Source organism: Pristiophorus japonicus, chromosome 23 (assembly GCF_044704955.1).
Source record: "Pristiophorus japonicus isolate sPriJap1 chromosome 23, sPriJap1.hap1, whole genome shotgun sequence".
NCBI classification, from domain to species: domain Eukaryota; kingdom Metazoa; phylum Chordata; class Chondrichthyes; family Pristiophoridae; genus Pristiophorus; species Pristiophorus japonicus.
Window position 1 is genome coordinate 11,810,043 of NC_091999.1, and position 17,686 is coordinate 11,827,728.

Consider the following 17,686-nt stretch of genomic DNA (forward strand, 5'->3'; position numbering starts at 1 on the left):
TTTCCTTGAGATCCCCTTTCATTCTTCTAAACTTCAGTTGATACAAGCCCAGTTGATCCAGTCTCTCCTTATATGTCAGTCCTGCCATCCCAAGAATCAATCCGGTGAACCTTCGCTGTACTCCCTCAATAGCAAGAACGTCCTTCCTCAGATTAGGGGACCAAAACTGAACACAATATTCTAGTTGTGGCCTCACCAAGGCCCTGTACAACTGCAGTAAGACCTCCCAGATCCTATATTTAAATCCTCTAGCTATGAAGGCCAACATGCCATTTGCCTTCTTCACCATCTACTGTACCTGCATGCCAAACTTCAATGCCTGATGTACCATGACACCTCCCCTTTTCCTAATCTGTCCCCATTCAGATAATATTCTGTCTTCCTGTTTTTGCACCAAAGTGGATAACCTCACATTTATCCCCATTATACGGCATCTGGCATGCATTTGCCCAGTCACCTAACCTTTCCAAGTCACCCTCCTCACAGCTCACACCGTCACCCAGCTTAATGTCATCTGCAAACGTGGAGATATTACACTCAATTCCTTCATCTAAATCATTGATGTATATTGTAAATAGCTGGAGTCCCAGCACTGAATACTGCGGCACCCCACTGGTCACTGCCTGCCATTCTGAAAAGGACCTGTTTATTCCGACTTTCTGCTTCCTGTCTGCCAACCAGTTCTCTATCCACGTCAATACATTACCCCCAATACCGTGTGCTTTAATATTGCACACCAATCTCTTTGTGGGGCCATGTCAAAAGCCTTTTGAAAGTCCAAATACACCACATCAACTGGTTCTCCCTTTCCACTCTACCAGTTACATCCTCAGAAAATTCCAGAAGATTTGTCAAGCATGATTTGCCTTCCATAAATCCAAGCTGACTTGCACCAATCCTGTCACTGCTTTCCAAATGCGCTGCTATTTCATTTTTAAGAATTGATTCCAACATTTTCCCCAATACTGATGTCAACCAGTCTATAATTATCCGTTTTCTCTTTCTCTTTCCTTTTTCAAAAAGTGGTCTTACATGAGCTACCCTCCAATCCATAGGAGCTGATCCAGAGAACTGATCCAGAGTCGATAGAATGTTGGAAAATGATCACCAATGCATCCACTATTTCTAGAGCCACTTCCTTAAGTAATCTGGGATGCAGTCTTTCCAGCCCTGGGGATTTACCGGCGTTCAATCCCATCCATTTCCTGAGCACAATTTCCTGACTAATATGGATTTCCTTCAGTTCCTTCTTTTCGTTAGACCCTCGAACCCCTATTATTTCTTGAAGGTTATTTGTGTCTTCCTTATGAAGACAGATCCAAAGTAGTTGTTCAATAGGTCTGCCATTTCTTTGTTCCCCATTATAAATTCACCTGATTCTGTTTGCAAAGGACCTACGTTGGTCTTCACTAATCTTTTTCTTTTCACATATCTATAGAAGCTTTTGCAGTCAGTTTTTATGTTCCCTGCAAGCTTCCTCTCATACTTTATTTTCCAATCCTAATTAAACCCTTTGTCCTCCCCTGCTGAATTTTAAATTTCTCCCAGTCCTCAGGCTTGCTGCTTTTTCTTGCCGATTTATATGCCTCTTCCTTGGATTTAACACAATCCCTAATTTCCCTTGTTAGCCACGGTTGAGCCACATTCTCCTTTTTATTTTTACTCCAGACAGGGATGTACAATTGTTGAAGTTCATCCATGTGATCTTTAAATGTCTGCCATTGCCTATCCACTGTCAACCCTTTAAGTATCATTTGCCAGTCTATTCTAGCCAATTCACGTCTCATACCATCGAAGTTACCTTTCTCCAAATTCAGACCCTAGTCTCTGAATTAACACTGTCACCCTGCAAATTAATATCGAATTCTACCATACTATGGTTACTCGCATTGAGGCATGGACCTTTCAGACTTTACTTTTTAAACACACATTGCCCATTTAGAATTTTGCTGTAATATGGCCCTTTTTGATTTTTGCTTTGGGATTCTCTGCCCTCCACTTTTACCTTACTTCTTTCTATCTTTTGCTTCTGCCCCCAATCTACTTCCCTCTGTCTCCCTGCATAGGATCCCATCCCCCTGCCATATTAGTTTAACCCATCCCCAACAGAACTAGCAAACACTCCTCCTAGGACATTGGTTCTGGTCCTGTCCAGGTGCAGACCGTCCGGTTTGTACTGGTCCCAACTCCCCCAGAACCGGTTCCAATGTCCCAGGAATTTGAATCACTCGCAACTGCGCCACTCTTAATGTGTGTGTCCATCTGATTGTTTATTTGTGTTTCTCTCTGTGCCGTATCTACGTGTGTGTCTGTGTGTATCTGTTTTGATGTGTGTGTATCTGTGTGTTGATGCGTGTTTAATTAGATCATGGCTGATCTGTATCTTAAGTATCTACCGAACTTGGTTATGTTGCACATAATACTCTTGCCTGACAAAAATCCATCAATCTCAGTTTTCACATTTTTAAACTGACCTAGCATCTCAACAGCTTTTCAGAAAGTTCCAGATTTCCATACCCTTTGCGTGAAGAAGTGCTTCCTGATATGGCCTTGCTCTAATGTTAAGGTTATGCCTCCTTGGTCTGGGCTCCCCCATCAGAGGAAATAGTTTCTCTCCATGTACCCTATCAAATACTTTAATGATCTTAAATACTTCAATTAGATCACTCCCTAATCTTCTATACTTAAAGGGTCGTCAGCTGTGGAAGCAAACTAAAGCACGTGAGATAAGAAAAAGTCAAAGGGGAAATGTAAATACAGCAATGTAACAAAATCCAAAATAAAGGCTGTGGTTAATTTAGTGCTCGCGGTGTCACAGTTTGTTATGAAATTATCTCAAAGCCACCATCGCTGATCACCATGGATTAACAATTTTAGTGCCCAGCCTAAACTGTTCACACATTCAGGCTTTCTGCTACAAATTACAGCTACTGATTTAATGATATGTAAAAGCAAGAGAGAATAACACAAGATTCAGCGTGCAAAAAAAGAAACTGGATATATAGTTCCATGTCAGGCGTGGTCATCTATAGAGAGCCACACCAAGTGAACACTTTAAAGCAATACTTTTGATTTAACTTTGTCATGCAAGTCACACTTCTAGGATAGGCGAAAGAAAATAGATACACTGGGAAGAAAAAAAATCACAAATGTGCAGAGATGTTTTCTCTAAAATTCATGCACTTTTAAAAAAAAATAAAGGTCTTGCCCTGCACTTTGAAGCCATTTTGAAACTACTTAAGTTTATTTTTCCCAACGTAATTGAAATTCTTACCAAGCAGAATATTTACTAGACTCCTTCCTCACACATGAGTTGCCACCTTTTGCCAAAACCAGAGAGGTGGGGTGATGGCTCAAGTTCTTAGGTTTTTGTCACTGCTGATGAAAATTCGCCGATATCCTGAAGAATGGCTTCAAGTCGTACGACATAGAAGTACGTAGGTAAAATTGATCCGTTTTCTCATCGTTGGATCTTTAGATTTCAGAGATTTGCAGGAAGTCCATTAACAAAGGGAGCAACACTACTTCCCACATTTGAGCCTGGGAGCCATACATATTATTTTCAGTGTGAAAAATATAAGAGTTCCTCAGATTTAATGGGAGATCCCAAGCATACATCAGGCCCAGTGTTCCACTATAGGACTCCCCGGGCTCAGACATCATTAAACTAACAAGTGAGCTTTCTCCGTAGTGATCTCAGTGCTATTCAGCAATGCAACTGAAAGTCCATTTGCCGCCCAACAAACCGTTTTTCTTGAGAAACTCCATTTATATATATAGCAAATCAAAAAAACTATTTTACTTCAGAGAGAAGGGAACCACGGTCCTGACAAATTCAGGTAAGAGTTAGAAATAAAGGCTGTCAGAGGTGGAGTTCATTTTAATGCAAATCTTGCATCTAAAAGGGAACCTTTTAGTATCCCTTTAAAACAGCTCCCCACAGATTGTCCATCAAGTAGCTATTTGGACGTCAATTGAACTAGTCCTACAAGAATGTAAAAGTTTAACTTCAAAGTGATGGGGGAGACTAGAACTCGGGAGCATGATCTCATAATAAGGGGCCGCCCATTTAAAACTGAGATGAGGAGAAATTTCTTCTCTCAGAGGGTTGTAAATCTGTGGAATTCTCTGCTTTGGAGGCGAGGTCATTGAATATATTTAAGACAGAAATAGACAGTCTCTTAACCGATAAGGGGATACGGGGTTATAGGGAGCGTACAGGGAAGTGGAGCTGAGTCCATGATCAGCTCAGCCATGATTGTATTAAATGGTGGAGCAGGCTCGAGGGGCCATATGGCCGACTCCTCTTCTTATTTTCTATTTCTTATGTTAATCCAGTAACAAACGATCACGTCCTTCCTAAAGTCTGTTGCCCAGAATTGGATCCAATATTCCAGCTGGTGCCGAGCTAGTGTTTTATATCGGTTCAGCATAACTTCCTGGCTTGTGTACTTCGTGCCTCTATTTATAAAGCCCAGGATTCCATATGTTTTATTAACACCTTTATTAACCTGTCCTGCAGCCCTGGGAATCTCTGCTTTGCTCAACACCGTGTCAGGAGCGGCTTGAAGCCCAGATTCTCAGTGAGACACAATCCGAGTAGAGACAGCACCAGGATGGCCAAGTGGTTAAGGAGTTGGTTTTAAGATCTTATGGGTTTGTACCAGCGTGGGTTCGAATCCCACTCCTGGTAACTCTTTAATTTAAGACTGATTTCCTCCCATCCTGCTCAGTGAAACCCGATTGTCATCTGTTGAATCTGCACTTTTCTCTAACTCTGTGACATTCTCAACTGACAAATAAATGGAATTTTGAAATGTATCTATGCATCTCAGTCTCTGCCTCTCTCTCTTTAGAGAGCTGTGTATGTGTTTGTTTGTTTGAATCTTTGTCCCTCTCAGTCTCCCTCTACCTGTCTCACTCTGTCTGTTTCTCTTTGCCTGTCTGTCTCTTTGCCTCTGTCTCTCGCCTTCGTCTTCGTCTGTCTGTCGCTCGCTCTCTGTCTCTATCTCGCTGTCCGTCTCTGCCTGTTTCTCTGTTTGTCACTATCTCTCAGTGCCTCTGTTTCTTTCTCAAGATGTCCAGTTCTGTTCACAGCTCGATTCCTGCCGTGGCAGAAACTGTACTCGTCAGTTTCTCGTTAGTATAGTGGTGAGTCTCGACGCCTGTTACGTGGGCGACCGGGGTTCAAATGGCCGACGAACAGGAAACATTTTTCAGATGTCGAACTTTGCTTTTGTTGCTTGGTGTCGATTCATATTAAAAAGTTCCAGAGCAATATCGAACAGTAAAAATACAGCAAGAGGAGACTCTCGCTTCCAGAGTTTTAGTAAACAGAGACTATTTAAGGATTAAGTGGCTTTGTGCTGCAGAGTGATGGAAGATTGAGTTTTATCTGAATAACATTTAGCAAGGCAAAGACCCAGTAGTCGTTGCCGAGTGGTTAAGGCGATAGACTAGAAATCCATTGGGGTTTCCCCGCGCAGGTTCGAATCCTGCCGACTACATTTCTCAGCATTTTTCATCCCATTTCACAATTTAACCAAAACTGATCCTGAGAGAGGTGGAATAACGTCCCACACCTTACAACACTGACATTTGTTTTCTCATTTTCATTAAACTGCAATATTGACGATACATACGGATAGAAAAACGCAAAAGTCATCCAAATTACCGACAGTGATTCTGCCTGTCTATCCCTCTATATCTCTAAGGCACTCTGTATATATCTGTTGGTGCGCGGATATTTTTGCTTGTGTCTGTGTGTCTTCTGTCTGTGTTTATTTGAGAGTCTCACTGTGTGTCTATATATGTGTGTCTGTTTGATTATTTATTTGTGCTTCTCTCCGTGCCGTATATGTGTGTCTGTGTGCATGAATGTGTATAGGTTAATGTGTGTATGTGTATTTCTATGTGTTTGTGTGTGTATGGGTCTGTCTGTGTCTGTGTGCGAATGCCGGTCACTCGAGGAACAAACACTCACGTCCTACCTAATGTGTGTTACCCAGAATTGGATCCAATACACCAGCTGGTGTCGAACTAGTGTTTTATATCGCTTTAGCATAACTTCCTGGCTTGTGTGCACCATGCGTCTATTTATAAAGCCCAGGATCCCACCTGTTTTATGGCCTCCTTATTAAACTGTCCTGCAACTTTGGGAATTTCTGCTCTGGTCAACACATTGGCAGGAGCGGCTTGAAGCCCAGATTCTCACGGAGACAGAATCTGAGAAAAGACAGGAACAAGATGGCCGAGTGGTTAAGGCGTTGGACTTAAGATCCAATGGGTTTATACCCGCGTGGGTTCGAACCCCACTCGTGGTCACTCTTTAATTTAAGACTGATTTCCTCCCATCCTGCTCAGTGAAACCCGATTGTCATCTGTTGAATCTGCATTTTTCTCTAACTGTGTGACATTCTCAAATGACAAATAAATGGAATTGTGAAATGTATCTGTGCATCTCAATCGCCACATCACTCTCTGCCTCTCTCTCTTTAGAGAGCTGTGTATGAGTTTGTTTGTTTGAATCTTTGTCTCTCTCAGTCTCCCTCTATCTGTCTCACTCTGTCTGTTTCTCTTTGCCTGTCTGTCTCTTTGCCTCTGTCTCGCTGTCTATCTCTCTCCCACCCTTGGTCTCTGGGACACTGGGACACTGAGACACGGAGACACTAGGGCGCTGCAACACTGAGATACTGGGACACTGAGGCACAGAGACACTGGCACACTGGGACACTGGCACACTGAGATACAGAGACACGAGGACACTGGGACAATGGGACACTGGGCCACGGAGACATGGATACACAGAGGCACTAGGACACTGAGAGATGGAAGCACAGATACACAGAGGCACTGGGACACTGGGACACTGAGACAGGGAGACACAAGACACGTGGACGCTGGGACACTGGGATACTGGGCCACTGAGACACAGAGACACTAGGACACTGGGACAATGGGACATTGGGACACTGAGACACGAGGACACTGGGACACTGAGATATGGAGACACAGAGATATGGAGACACAGAGACACAAGGACACTGAGAGATGGAGGAACAGATACACAGAGACACTGGGACACTGAGACACAGAGAAACTAGGAAGCTGGCACATTGGGACACTGGGACACTGAGACACAGAGACATGAGGACACTGGGACACTGGGGCAATGGGACACTGAGACACTGAGACAATGGGACACTGAGACACTGAGACACTAGAACACAGGGATACTGAGACACTGGGACACTGGGACAATGGGACACAGGGACACTGGGACACTGAGACACTGGGACACTGGGACAATGAGACACTGAGACAATGGGACACTGAGACACTGCGACACTGAGACACTGAGACACTAGAACACAGGGATACTGAGACACTGGGACACTGGGACAATGGGACACAGCGACACTGGGACACTGAGACACTGGGACACTGATACACTGAGACACTGAGACACTAGGACACAGGGATACTGAGACACTGGGACACTGGGACACTGATACACTGGGACACTGATACACTGAGACACAGAGACACAGAGACACAGAGACACTGGGACACTGGGACACTGGGACACTGAGACACTGAGGCACCGGGACACTGGGACACTGAGACACGGAGACAGGGAGACACTGGAACACTGAGACACTGAGACACAGAAACACAGAGGCACTGAGACACGGAGACACGGAGTCACTGGGACACTGGGACACTGGGACACTGGGAAACTGAGACACGAGGACACTGGGACAATGGGACACTGGGCCACTGAGACATGGATACACAGAGGCACTAGGACACTGGGACACTGAGAGATGGAAGCACAGATACACAGAGGCACTGGGACACTGGGACACTGAGACAGGGAGACACAAGACACGTGGACGCTGGGACACTGGGATACTGGGCCACTGAGACACAGAGACACTAGGACACTGGGACAATGGAACATTGGGACACTGAGACACGAGGACACTGGGACAAGGAGACAGGGAGACACTGGAACACTGAGACACTGAGACACAGAAACACAGAGACACTGAGACACGGAGACACGGAGTCACTGGGACACTGGGACACTGGGAAACTGAGACACTGAGACACCGGGACACAGAAACACCGAGACACTGAGACACGGAGACACTGGGACACTGAGACACTAGGACACTGAGACACTGAGACACCGAGACACCGGGACACCGGGACACCAGAACACCGAGACACACAGACACAGTGACACTGAGACACTGGGACGCAGGACACAGGGACACTGGGACACTGAGACACTGAGACACTGACACACAGGGACACTGAGACACCGAGACACCAGGACACCAGGACACCGCGGCACTGGACACTGAGACACAGAGACACAGAGACACTGAGACACAGAGACAATTAGACACTGAGACACTGAGATACTGAGATACTGAGACACGGAGACACTGGGACAATGAGAGACGGAGACACTGGGACAATGAGACGCAGAGACACTGAGACACTGAGACAAAGAGACACTGAGACACTGAGACACTGACACAGGGAGACACTGAGACACTGAGGCACAGAGACACAGAGACACTGAGACACTGAGACACGGAGACACGGAGACACTGGGACACTGGGACACTGAAACACGGAGAGACTGGGACACTGGGACACTGAGACACCGGAACACCGGTACACTGAGACACAGGGACACTGCGACACAGAGACACTGGGACACTGAGACACTGAGACACTGAGACACCGGGACACATGGACAACGGGACACCGAGACACACAGACACAGGGACACAGAGACACAGAGACACTGGGACGCAGGGACACTGAGACACTGAGACACTGGGACACAGGGACACAGGGACACAGGGACATTGAGACACGGAGACACAGGGACATTGAGACACGGAGACACTGGGACACTGGGACACTGAGGCACTGAGACACAGAGATACTGAGACACTGAGATACTGGCACACTGGGACACAGGGACACTGGGACACAGGAACACTGAGACAATGAGACACAAGGACACCGGGATACTGAGACACACAGACACAGGGACACAGAGACACTGGGACACAGGGACACTGAGACACTGGGACACTGGGACACTGGGATACTGAGGCACTGAGACACAGAGACAATGAGACACTGGGACACTGGGACACTGGGACACTGGGACACCGGGACACAGGGACACTGGGACACTGAGACACCGAGATACCAGGACACCGGTACACTGGACACTGAGTCACAGAGACACAGAGATACTGAGACACAGAAACACAGAGACACGGAGACACGGAGACACGGAGACACTGAGACACTGAGACACTGAGACACGGAGACAATGGGACACTGGGTCACTGAGACACTGGTACACTGAGACACTGAGACACAGAGACACTGAGACAAAGAGACACTGAGACACTGACACAGGGAGACACTGGGATACTGAGGCACTGAGACACAGAGACAATGAGACACTGAGACACTGAGACATTGGGACACTGAGACACGGAGACACTGAGACACTGAGACACGGAGACACTGGGACACTGGGACACTGAGATACTGAGACAAAGAGACACTGAGACACTGAGACACTGACACAGGGAGACACTGGGTCACTGAGACATTGGTACACTGAGACACTGAGACACAGAGACACTGAGACAAAGAGACACTGAGACACTGAGACACTGAAACACTGACACAGGGAGACACTGGGATACTGAGGCACTGAGACACAGAGACACTGAGACACTGAGACACTGAGACATTGGGACACTGAGACACGGAGACACTGAGACACTGAGACACGGATACACTGGGACACTGGGACACTGAGATACTGAGACAAAGAGACACTGAGACACTAAGACACTGACACAGGGAGACACTGGGACACTGATGCACTGAGACACTGAGACACTGAGACACGGAGACACTGGGACATTGGGACACTGGGACACTGAGACACGGAGACAACTAGACACCGGGACACCGGGACACTAGGACACCGAGATACACAGACACAGGGACACTGAGACACAGAGACACAGAGACACTGAGACACGGAGACACTGAGACACTGAGACACGGAGACAGGGAGTCACTGCGACACTGGGACACTGGGACACTGGGAAACTGAGACACTGAGACACGAGGACACTGGGACAATGGGACACTGGGCCACTGAGACATGGATACACAGAGGCACTAGGACACTGGGACACTGAGAGATGGAAGCACAGATACACTGAGGCACTGGGACACTGGGACACTGAGACAGGGAGACACAAGACACGTGGACGCTGGGACACTGGGATACTGGGCCACTGAGACACAGAGACAATAGGACACTGGGACAATGGGACATTGGGACACTGAGACACGAGGACACTGGGACACTGAGATATGGAGACACAGAGATATGGAGACACAGAGACACAAGGACACTGAGAGATGGAGGAACAGATACACAGAGACACTGGGACACTGAGACACAGAGAAACTAGGAAGCTGGCACATTGGGACACTGGGACACTGAGACACAGAGACACGAGGACACTGGGACACTGGGGCAATGGGACACTTAGACACTGAGACAATGGGACACTGAGACACTGAGACACTAGGACACAGGGATACTGAGACACTGGGACACTGGGACAATGGGACACAGGGTCACTGGGACACTGAGACACTGGGACACTGGGACACTGAGACAATGGGACACTGAGACACTGAGACACTGAGACACTAGGACACAGGGATACTGAGACACTGGGACACTGGGACAATGGGACACATCGACACTGGGACACTGAGACACTGGGACACTGATACACTGAGACACTGAGACACTAGGACACAGGGATACTGAGACACGGGACACTGGGACACAGGGACACTGGGACACTGATACACTGAGACACAGAGACACAGAGACACTGGGACACTGGGACACTGGGACACTGAGGCACCGGGACACTGGGACACTGAGACACGGAGACAGGGAGACACTGGAACACTGAGACACTGAGACACAGAAACACAGAGGCACTGAGACACGGAGACACGGAGTCACTGGGACACTGGGACACTGGGACACTGGGAAACTGAGACACGAGGACACTGGGACAATGGGACACTGGGCCACTGAGACATGGATACACAGAGGCACTAGGACACTGGGACACTGAGAGATGGAAGCACAGATACACAGAGGCACTGGGACACTGGGATACTGAGACAGGGAGACACAAGACACGTGGACGCTGGGACACTGGGATACTGGGCCACTGAGACACAGAGACACTAGGACACTGGGACAATGGGACATTGGGACACTGAGACACGAGGACACTGGGACACGGAGACAGGGAGACACTGGAACACTGAGACACTGAGACACAGAAACACAGAGACACTGAGACACGGAGACACGGAGTCACTGGGACACTGGGACACTGGGAAACTGAGACACTGAGACACCGGGACGCAGGACACAGGGACACTGGGACACTGAGACACTGAGACACTGACACACAGTGACACTGGGACACTGAGACACCGAGACACCAGGACACCAGGACACCGCGACACTGGACACTGAGACACGGAGACACAGAGACACAGAGACACGGAGACACAGAGACACAGAGACAATTAGACACAGAGACACTGAGATACTGAGATACTGAGACACGGAGACACTGGGACAATGAGAGACGGAGACACTGGGACAATGAGACGCAGAGACACTGAGACAAAGAGACACTGAGACACTGACACAGGGAGACACTGGGACACTGAGACACTGAGACACAGAGACACTGAGACACGGAGACACTGGGACACTAGGACACTGAAACACGGAGAGACTGGGACACTGGGACACTGAAACACCAGGACACCGGTACACTGAGACACAGGGACACTGCGACACAGATACACTGGGACACTGAGACACTGAGACACTGGGACACTGAGACACTGAGACACTGAGACACGGAGACAGGGAGTCACTGCGACACAGGGACACTGGGACACTGGGAAACTGAGACACTGAGACACGAGGACACTGGGACAATGGGACACTGGGCCACTGAGACATGGATACACAGAGGCATTAGGACACTGGGACACTGAGAGATGGAAGCACAGATACACAGAGGCACTGGGACACTGGGACATTGAGACAGGGAGACACAAGACACGTGGACGCTGGGACACTGGGATACTGGGCCACTGAGACACAGAGACACTAGGACACTGGGACAATGGGACATTGGGACACTGAGACACGAGGACACTGGGACACTGAGATATGAAGACACAGAGATATGGAGACACAGAGACACAAGGACACTGAGAGATGGAGGAACAGATACACAGAGACACTGGGACACTGAGACACAGAGAAACTAGGAAGCTGGCACATTGGGACACTGGGACACTGAGACACAGAGACACGAGGGCACTGGGACACTGGGGCAATGGGACACTGAGACACTGAGACAATGGGACACTGAGACACTGAGACACTAGGACACAGGGATATTGAGACACTGGGACACTGGGACAATGGGACACAGGGACACTGGGACACTGAGACACTGGGACACTGGGACAATGAGACACTGAGACAATGGGACACTGAGACACTGAGACACTGAGACACTAGGACACAGGGATACTGAGACACTGGGACACTGGGACAATGGGACACAGCGACACTGGGACACTGAGACACTGGGACACTGATACACTGAGACACTGAGACACTAGGACACAGGGATATTGAGACACTGGGACACTGGGACAATGGGACACAGGGACACTGGGACACTGGGACACGGAGACAGGGAGACACTGGAACACTGAGACACTGAGACACAGAAACACAGAGACACTGAGACACGGAGACACGGAGTCACTGGGACACTGGGACACTGGGAAACTGAGACACTGAGACAACGGGACACAGAAACACCGAGACACTGAGACACGGAGACACTGGGACACTGAGACACTGGGACACTGAGACACTGAGACACCGAGACATTAGACACCGGGACACCGGGACACCAGAACACCGAGACACACAGACACAGTGACACTGAGACACTGGGACGCAGGACACAGGGACACTGGGACACTGAGACACTGAGACACTGACACACAGGGACACTGGGACACTGAGACACCGAGACACCAGGACACCAGGACACCGCGACACTGGACACTGAGACACAGAGACACAGAGACACGGAGACACGGAGACACAGAGACAATTAGACACTGAGACACTGAGATACTGAGACACTGAGACACTGACACAGGGAGACACTGGGACACTGAGACACTGAGACACAGAGACACTGGGACACTGGGACACTGAGGCACCGGGACACTGGGACACTGTGACACGGAGACAGGGAGACACTGGAACACTGAGACACTGAGACACAGAAACACAGAGGCACTGAGACACGGAGACACGGAGTCACTGGGACACTGGGACACTGGGACACTGGGAAACTGAGACACGAGGACACTGGGACAATGGGACACTGGGCCACTGAGACATGGATACACAGAGGCACTAGGACACTGGGACACTGAGAGATGGAAGCACAGATACACAGAGGCACTGGGACACTGGGACACTGAGACAGGGAGACACAAGACACGTGGACGCTGGGACACTGGGATACTGGGCCACTGAGACACAGAGACACTAGGACACTGGGACAATGGGACATTGGGACACTGAGACACGAGGACACTGGGACACGGAGACAGGGAGACACTGGAACACTGAGACACTGAGACACAGAAACACAGAGACACTGAGACACGGAGACACGGAGTCACTGGGACACTGGGACACTGGGAAACTGAGACACTGAGACACCGGGACACAGAAACACCGAGACACTGAGACACGGAGACACTGGGACACTGAGACACTGGGACACTGAGACACTGAGACACCGAGACACCGAGACACCGGGACACCGGGACACCAGAACACCGAGACACACAGACACAGTGACACTGAGACACTGGGACGCAGGACACAGGGACAATGGGACACTGAGACACTGAGACACTGACACACAGGGACACTGGGACACTGAGACACCGAGACACCAGGACACCAGGACACCGCGACACTGGACACTGAGACACAGAGACACAGAGACACGGAGACACAGAGACACAGAGACAATTAGACACTGAGACACTGAGATACTGAGATACTGAGACACTGAGACACTGACACAGGGAGACACTGGGACACTGAGACACTGAGACACAGAGACACGGAGACACTGAGACACGGAGACACTGGGACACTGGGATACTGAAACACGGAGAGACTGGGACACTGGGACACTGAGACACCGGGTCACCGGTACACTGAGACACAGGGACACTGCGACACAGAGACACTGGGACACTGAGACACTGAGACACTGAGACACCGGGACACATGGACAACGGGACGCCGAGACACACAGACACAGGGACACAGAGACACAGAGACACTGGGACACAGGGACACTGAGACACTGGGACACTGGGACACAGGGCCCCGGGGCCCTGGGACACTGAGACACGGAGACACTGGGACATTGAGACACGGAGACACTGGGACACTGGGACACTGGGACACTGAGGCACTGAGACACAGAGATACTGAGACACTGAGATACTGGCACACTGGGACACAGGGACACTGGGACACAGAAACACTGAGACAATGAGACACAAGGACACCGGGATACTGAGACACACAGACACAGGGACACAGAGACACTGGGACACAGGGACACTGAGACACTGGGACACTGGGACACTGGGACACCGGGACACAGGGACACTGGGACACTGAGACACCGAGACACCAGGACACCGGGACACTGGACACTGAGTCACAGAGACACAGAGATACTGAGACACAGAAACACAGAGACACGGAGACACGGAGACACGGAGACACGGAGACACTGAGACACAGAGACACTGAGACACTGAGACACGGAGACAATGGGACACTGGGACACTGAGACACGGAGACACTGGGTCACTGAGACACTGGTACACTGAGACACTGAGACACAGAGCCACTGAGACAAAGAGACACTGAGACACTGACACAGGGAGACACTGGGATACTGAGGCACTGAGACACAGAGACAATGAGACACTGAGACACTGAGACATTGGGACACTGAGACACGGAGACACTGGGACACTGTGACACTGAGACACGGAGACACTGGGACACTGGGACACTGAGATACTGAGACAAAGAGACACTGAGACACTGAGACACTGACACAGGGAGACACTGGGACACTGAGGCACTGAGACACTGAGACACGGAGACACTGGGATATTGGGACACTGGGACACTGAGACACGGAGACAGTGGGACACTGAGACACTGGAACACTGAGACACTGTGACACTGAGACACTGAGACAACTAGACACCGGGACACAGGGACACTAGGACACCGAGACACACAGACACAGGGACACTGAGACACAGAGACACAGATACACTGATACACTGATACACGGAGACACTGGGACACTGAGACACTGAGACACTGAGACAAAGAGACATTGAGACACTGAGACACTGAGACACTGATACAGGGAGACATTGAGTCACAGAGACACAGAGACACGGAGACACGGAGACACTGAGACACTGGGACACTGAGACACGGAGACACTGGGACACTGGGACACTGAGACACGGAGACAGTGGGACACTGAGACACTGGGACACTGAGACACTGTGACACTGAGACACTGAGACACAGAGACACCGGGACACCGGGACACCGAGACACACAGACACAGGGACACTGAGACACAGAGACACAGAGACACTGAGACACTGAGACACGGAGACACTGAGACACGGAGACACTGGGACACAGGGGCACTGAGACACTGGGACACTGGGGCACAGGGACACTGGGACACTGAGACACTGAGACACGGAGACACTGGGACACAGGGGCACTGAGACACTGGGACACTGGGGCACAGGGACACTGGGACACTGAGACACGGAGACACTGGGACACAGGAACACTGAGACACTGAGACACCGAGACACCAGTACACCGGGATACTGAGACACACAGGCACAGGGACACTGGGACACAGAGACACTGGGACACTGGGACACAGGGACACTGAGACACTGGGACACTGGGATACATGGACACTGGGACACAGGGACACTGGGACACTGAGACACCGAGACACCAGGACACCGGGGCACTGGAAACTGAGACACAGAGACACTGAGACACAGAGACACAGAGACACGGAGACACTGAGACACTGAGACACTGAGACACAGAGACACAGAGACACTGGGACACTGGGACACTGAGACACGGAGACACTGGGAGACTGGGAGACTGGGACACTGAGACACTGAGACACTGAGACACAGAGATACTGAGACACTGAGATACTGGCACACTGGGACACAGGGACACTGGGACACAGGAACACTGAGACACTGAGATACCGAGACACCAGGACACCGGGATACTGAGACACACAGACACAGGGACACTGGAACACAGAGACACTGGGACACATAACACTGAGACACCGAGACACCAGGACACCAGGACACCGGAATACTGAGACACGGAGACACTGAGACACTGAGACACAGAGACACAGAGTCACTGAGACACGGAGACACGGGGACACTGAGACACTGAGACACAGAGACACAGAGATACTGAGAGACTGAGATACTGGGACACTGGGACACAGGGACACTGGGACACTGGGACACAGGAACACTGAAACACTGAGACACCGAGACACCAGGACACCGGGATACTGAGACACACAGACACAGGGACACTGGAACACAGAGACACTGAGACACAGGGACACTGAGACACTGAGACACCGGGACACCAGGACACCGGGACACTGGACACTGAGACACAGAGACACAGAGACACTGAGACACAGAGACACGGAGACACGGAGACACTGAGACACTGAGACACAGAGACACTGAGACACTGAGACACCGGGACACTGGGACACTGAGAAACAGGGACACTGAGACACTGGGACGCTGAGACGCTGAGACACTGAGACACTGGGACACTGAGAGACGGATATTCTGGGACACTGAGACACTGAGACACGGAACACGGAGACACTGGGACACCCGGACACTGGGACACTGGGACACTGGGACACAGGGACACTGGGACAGAGGGACACTGGGACACTGAGACACCGAGACACAAGGACACGGGGACACTGAGACACGGAGACACTGAGGCACTGAGACACAGAGACACTGAGACACAGAGACACAGAGACACTGGGACACTGGGACACTGGGACACTGAGACACTGAGGCACCGCGACACTGGGACACTGAGACACGGAGACAGGGAGACACTGGAACACTGAGACACTGAGACACAGAAACACTGAGACACTGAGACACGGAGACACGGAGTCACTGGGACACTGGGACACTGGGACACTGGGAAACTGAGACACTGAGACACGAGGACACTGGGACAATGGGACACTGGGCCACTGAGACATGGATACACAGAGGCACTAGGACACTGGGACAC

At 50.2% G+C, this 17,686-nt stretch overlaps 2 non-coding genes across 2 annotated transcripts; both read left to right on the plus strand.

Annotated features, from left to right (window-relative positions):
- Positions 1-5,425: 5,425 nt before the first annotated feature.
- Positions 5,426-5,507, plus strand: trnas-aga (transfer RNA serine (anticodon AGA)). The gene has a single exon. It is a non-coding gene; the product is annotated as a tRNA-Ser (tRNA).
- A 733-nt stretch (positions 5,508-6,240) lies between these two features.
- trnal-uaa (transfer RNA leucine (anticodon UAA)) lies at positions 6,241-6,324 on the plus strand. The gene has a single exon. It is a non-coding gene; the product is annotated as a tRNA-Leu (tRNA).
- The last annotated feature ends 11,362 nt before the right edge of the window (positions 6,325-17,686 follow it).